Here is a 6,994-nt window from a genome sequence, read left to right on the forward strand (position 1 = left end):
CACAATTGTTTATGGTAACTCTGTGGCATTTTACGTCTCGTGAGACGATCTTTTCCCTTTGCAACTTCTTGCGTGACTAAAGAGGCCAATCCTTGATACACAGCTGCGATCACAGGTTGGGCATATAAAATCACCAGGCGCCGTTGCATTTTCACCCTTCTTTCTGCTTCTGTTGTGTATGACATCTGCAATCTGTGACCCTTCCTTTATGCTCTCTCTCCATGTGGATCTGTCCAGTGCCACCTCTTCCCAGTTGCCAGTGTCGATTTTGAAGAGCTTCATGTCGCGTTTGCATACATCCGTATAACGTAAAAGTGGGCGACCAGCGGCTCTCCTGCCTTCAATTAGATCGCCATACAGGATGTCCTGTGGAAGTCGACCTACTGGCATTCTACGAACGTGGCCAAGCCAGCCAAGGCGTCTGCTGCTGATAACAGAGCGGATGTCCTGGCATCCTGCTCTATGTAGCACTTCCTCATTTGTTATCTTATCTTGCCACCTTATTTTAAAGATCCGCCTTAGGCATCGGAGGTGGAAGACATTCAGCTTTTTTTCCTGCCATGAGTAGGTTGACCATGTTTCACTTCCGTACAGCAAGGTGCTCAACACACAGGTCCGGTAGACTAGGGCTTTAGTACTGCTAGTCAGCAATATGTTGTCCCAGACTCTTTTCTGCAACCGTGACATGGTGGCCATTGCCTTGGCTATCCTGTTGTTTATGTCTTTATCCAGTAGAGTGTTGTTGGATATGATGGAGCCAAGGTAACAAAAGTGATCAACAATTTCTAGTGGTTGGCCATTAATGCTTACTTGAGGTGCAGTGTTTGTGTTTTGGACAAGTATCTTAGTCTTGCTTTGACTGATGTTTAAGCCGAACTTCTGGCAAGCAGCAGATAGTTTGTTTTTAACAAACTATCTTATGGTAACTAACAAAGCAGTAATTAATTGAAAAATCAACCATAAAGTCAATTAATTACAGGTATTTCTTTTTCATTGATTCAAACAAACGGAATGAATCCTTCAGTATAAACAGAAATGGTAAGATATGTGGGTTTCATCTTATTAGTTACTTGTATAAGTTATTTGTCCCCAACCCATTCTAGAATTTAATTGAAACTTCCTTCTATTATTTATTGTACCTAAAAAAAAACATGAAACATTAAAAAAGTAATTCACATACCCTAAAACCACATGTTCAACAAATTTGAATGATTTATTTTGATATAAAATTTCGTGCTTGTTTATTTATAAAATAATAAAAGTATGTAAGCTTACAACATGCTTAGTGCACTATGATCTTATCTCTATTTTTTGAACTAGGATTGTCGTAGACAAGCAGTATTAGTCTCTCAGCAATGGGGGTGATATATCAATAAATACCATAAACTATTAGATAAATAACTAGCTAATTGCTGTGATTTCTCTACAAATGATTAGTCTGCCCTCCCTCTTTTCATGGAGGAGGGGGAGGATGGCAACCCCTCCTATGGATCTTCCATTGTATTTCAGTCCAGACCTAATACAAAGACAATGAAAAAGGTGATAATTCTTAATTGACAACTCTCTAAATTCTAAGAGACCTCTCTCAACTCATTAGTGAGCTAAAGTAGTTATTGTGTTCTAAAATATACATCCACATTAATGTTTGTAAAATGTTTTACATGTTTCGGATGTTCCTTCAGAGTTGAAATCATTTGAAGACAACCTGCTGCATAGTCTACACCACCAGCAGGACGACAGGGGAACGCAGCTTGCAGGGAATAAATCCGGGATCATGGTGAAGACCAAACGTCAGTCCAGGGCGCATAATGCATGACCAGGCCATTCTCATTAAATTTACACCAGTATATATATATATATATTTACCAGTATCATGATTTGTTTCAAAATATGATAAAAACGAAGTATATTTCCTTTTTTTTAGTGCGTATGTATACTCTTTCACGCCAATACTTCGTGTATTGTCTCCTAAAAAATATACATCTCTTAATAGGTAATATAAAAATTAATATTGCATTTTGTACATAATCAAAACATTATTATTTTTTCTTATTACGAAGTCACTAACTAGTTATTAAAATAATTGAGTTCATTTTCTGCATTAAAAATGTTTAAAACTGAAGTGATAAGAAGACCGAATGTCCAACGTCACGGATGTACTGTAAATGTGAAGCGAAAGCGTCTCCTGGAGATCTATTTTCGTCCCACACATCCTCTGTTTGACCGAGGTGCTGAAACTGTTTGATTAAGCTGGTGAAATGCCAGACTAGAGTACTTGTACAACTTCTGTGCCCTCAATGCTGTGTCAACAAAAGTGTCGGGACACACAGCTTGCACAGTGACTCTTAGGGCTAAAAGGCTGTCGAGTATTGACTTTGCTGGTGTGTCGCTGATAGCGGCAAGTGCTGAAAGCGTTACGATTTGTAATTGCAAGACAGACGCGTTATGATGACGGTGGAGTGTCAGTCAAGTTAAATAAGAGTATCCTTGTATCATGCACTTATATATCTTGATTCTTATTACAGTCAGGCTACAGTTGTCTACATTTACCCATTACAAACAGGTGCAAATTCAATGCTCTGATATAGACATGAATAAAATTGTAAAAAAAAAATATATAACATTGCCCCAACATCATAAATAAGATTAAATAAGATTATTCTTGTATCATTCACTTATCTATCTTGATTCTTATTACAGTCAAACTAGAGTTGTCTACATTTTCCCTTAACAAACAGGCGCAAATTCAATGCTCTGATATATACATGAATAAAATCTTTAAAAAAATATAACAAAATCCCAAAATCTGATAATTTCAACTATACCGAAGGCATATGAGCTTAACTTTCTAAATAACGCACTGGCTTGTAGCTCCAATCAAGTAGTACAGCTAAACCGATGTAGGCGTATTATTAATTTTATAAATTTAACTTTCAATAACTTGAACAAACGTGAACAAAAACTCACCATAACTTTTATTACAATACTAGTCGACCGGCGGAGTAGCATACGCCGCTATTTTGCAGGGCCGGCCTTAGGTCACTGCAACCTATGCGTCCACAGTGTGCTCCGCACTTTCATAGGACCCGCGCTAATTCTAGGTGTATAAATTATTAAATTTAACCATTTTATATCTTATAAAAAAACGGCATTATGCAATACCATTAATTGTGGAATTAGCGAAAGAAGTTTCTCGCGCCTCAAACTAATGAAGGTCAACAATTTTCGTAGGTAGATTGAAACATTTGGTAATTCTTGCTATTGAGCGTGATCTATGTAGGAAACAGAATTCTTATGATATGCTGTGTGACATCGCAACACGCAAGGCTCGAGTAGTATTTCTGTGCGTAGTAAAGAATGAATAAAATGCAAATACTAATATATTTTCTAATACAAACTCTTACTTTTCACTTATTATCCGTATCCCTACCCAAACTGGGCCCCGCGAAATCCGTTTCGCATTAGGCCCCATAATGGTCAAGTGCGGCCCTGCTATTGTGTGACGGGTGAATACAGAGTAGATCAATTGTTCTCTTTCCATGACTTCTTGGTCACAATTGTTTTGTCCGGCCCTGCTATTAAGTGATGGGTGAATACTGTTTTTTCTCCCCACCCCCCCTCTTTTTTTTTCGCCTCTAAAATTCGACTTGCAGGAATAAAAGAGTGATCTTTCCATTACTTGGTGTCCAAACTCTTGAACCATGAAGAGAATTATATATATATATATATATATAGAGAGAGAGAGAGAGAGAAAGATTAAAAGATTTAACATTACCCTTTACCTATCCATTAGTCTGTTGGACCGTTAGGGCACCATGCAAGATTTGTCGACCGTCTTTCTCCATTCCTCTCTGTCTTTTTGCCTTGTTTAGAACCTCTTTCAATGGCAGGCCCGTCCATTCTTTTATGTTGTCTTACCCATCGCTTTCTCTGTCTGCCTCTTCTTCTTTTTCCTGGTACTGTTCCCTGAAGGAAGGTCTTTGCGAGCCCTGAAGTTCATGTAATATGGCCATAGTTTTTGGCTTGCCTTTTATTACGATAGTTAGCAAGTCATCGTTGGGTCCTATTGCTGTAGAAACCCTAACTCTAATCTCTTAGTTTGTGATGCGGTCTTTAAATGTGATACCTAGGATCCTTCTGTAGCATCTCAATTCCATTAGATTAGATCCGGGGTCGGCAACCTGCGGCTCGCGAGCCACATGCGGCTCTTTAGACTGGAAGCTGCGGCTCTTTAGTTCCTTACGCAAATTTTATTTTTATCGAAAAAAAAATCGTTCTTTATCTATCAACAATGAATTGGCACCGATTACATTTCTCAGCCACTTGTACTCGCTTTCCACCCCTCCCCTCCCCCGTGACACGCGTCGTCACTGTCGTCCTTCCGTTGGAAGCTCTCTATATTACGTTTTACTTGGCTTTCGACACAAGACTATTTGGCGTCTACTCCACGTGCTTTGGCTGTGAAGTGGAGTTTGTTGTTTCAAGTAAAAGAGTTACAACTGAGTTATCTTCAAGGTCATATATTTGAAAACAATTTTGTCTGGTTTATTTTTAGAACAATAACTGGTAGCAAGGTCGTAGATTAAATTTATTACAAGTTAGTTTAAAATTAGGACAAGGTTGTGGAATTTCCATACGCTTCAACAATAGCTTAGAATTAGATAGTTCGATAAAGAAGAAAAGGGGAAGATTGTAGAGTATTAACTGTTTTAAGGAGAGAAGAGACTTTGGTAAATATATTGATATTAAAATTGTTTTGTTCATTTACCGCAATCATGGCATCTACAAAAAGAAAGAGAAGAACTACTGAAGAAGAGAATCGAGAATTTAATCTGGATTGGACAGAGTCTTTCGCTTTCATCTGCAACTCAGATGGCCTTCAGATTTGCCTCATTTGCCATGAAAAACTCGCACACAATAAGAAATCAAATTTAGAGAGACACTTCACTAAAAAAACATACTCAGTTTGCTAGTAAATATCCAGCAGGCTAAGAACGAAAAAAAGCTGTTGACGAGCTCCAAAAACATAGACAGCAATCAAGTTTCATGTTAAGTAACTGGACTCAATCTACAAGTAATGTTAATCTGGCAAGCTTTGCGGTATCACTTGAAATTGCAAAAAAAGGCAAACCATTCACAGATGGTGAGTATGTCAAAGATTGCTTCATACAAGCATCTGAAGAACTGTTTCGTGATTTCAAAAACAAACCAGAAATATTGAAAAGAATCAAAGATTTGCCACTATCCGCTAAAACAGTACAAGATAGAATAGCTAAAATGTCTTCAAATGTAACACATATGCAGGTGGAAGATATTCAACTTTCTTCTGCCTTATCACTTGCCATAGATGAGTCTTGCGACATAAAAGACACCGCACAAGTTGCCCTTTTTGTTAGGTATATGTCTTCCCAAGGTCCAAAAGAAGAACTTCTAGGATTATTACCGCTCTCGGGACAAACTAGAGGGGAAGATATAGCAAATGCCGTGCAAACATGCCTTAAAGACAATAAGATTGATTTAAATAAAATTGTTTCAATTGCAACTGATGGAGCCAGAAGTATGACAGGAAAAAATAAAGGAGCTACTACGATTCTTCGGAGCAAAATAAACCATGAAATTCTTACGTTTCACTGCATTATACACCAAGAAGCGCTTTGTGCCCAAACATTTCCAGCCGAAGTTGTTGAGGTCATGAATTTGGTAATCAAGATTGTTAACAGCATCTTGTCAAAAGCACTCTATCATCGTCAGTTTAAAGAATTCTTAAACGAAATGGAGACTCAGTATTCCGACCTTCTTCTTCACAATAAAGTGCGATGGCTTTCCAAAGGTAAAGTGTTGAAACGTTTTGCTGTGTGCTTGAATGAAATAAATACTTTCCTAAATGATAAAGGCATTAATCACCCTGAATTAGAGAACGACAAATGGTTGCAAACATTTTACTTTATGGTTGATATTACAGAGAAATTAAATGAGCTGAATCTAAAACTGCAAGGAAAGGGAAACCCAGCCTATGTTTTGGTGGAAGAATTAGTTTGTTTTGAAGGGAAATTGACTGTTTTTGTAGAAGACATTCAGAGTAGTAAATTACTTCATTTTCCATTTCTAAAGCAATATCGCGATAAAACCAATGCAACTGTTGACACAAATTATTTCAGCACAGTTATTAAAAAAATTAAAGATGAATTTGCTGACAGATTTCAACAATTCAAAACAAACAAAACCACTCTAGCATTCATAGTTAATCCTCTCAACACAAATTGTAACGAGATCCACATTGAGCCATTTGAAATTGATGCTGGATCTCTAGAAATGCAATTGATTGATTTGAAAGGTAAAGCTTTGTGGAGTGGAAAATTTACAGAAATGAAAAGCAAGTTGGAAGAGTTGGAGGTCCAGAAATGCATGTATGTAGCACAAAAAAAGTGGACAGCTTTAAAAGAAATGCCGAAAGTTGAGTCACTTATATTCGACACATGGAATAGTCTTCCAGATTGCTACAGTGAAGTGAAGAAGCTGGCATTTGGAGTGCTGACTATCTTTGGATCTACATATTCGTGCGAGCAAGCGTTCTCTTGCATGAATATAATTAAAAGCAAAGTAAGAAGCCAACTAACAAATGAAAATTTAGAGTCTTGTTTGAAACTAAAAACAACAAGTTATGAGCCAAATTTATCCAAACTCTCTAGAACCATGCAAAGCCAATTTTCCCATTGAATTTGTTCGCTCAAATGTATGTAATTGCTTTCCTATTTTAAATAAAAGTTACATTGTTTAGTAAAGTTTAAGTTTTCTATTTGAATAACCATGCAAAGCCATCGCACCCATTGAATTTGTTCTTTCAAATGTATGTAATTGTGTTTTTTTTAATATTGTATTTGAAGTACAAGTTACATTGTTTAGTAAAGTTTAAGTTTTCTATTTGAATAACCATGCAAAGCCATCGCACCCATTGAATTTGTTCTTTCAAATGTATGTAATTGTGGTTTTTTTT

Source organism: Biomphalaria glabrata, chromosome 18 (genome assembly GCF_947242115.1).
Source record: "Biomphalaria glabrata chromosome 18, xgBioGlab47.1, whole genome shotgun sequence".
NCBI lineage: Eukaryota > Metazoa > Mollusca > Gastropoda > Planorbidae > Biomphalaria > Biomphalaria glabrata.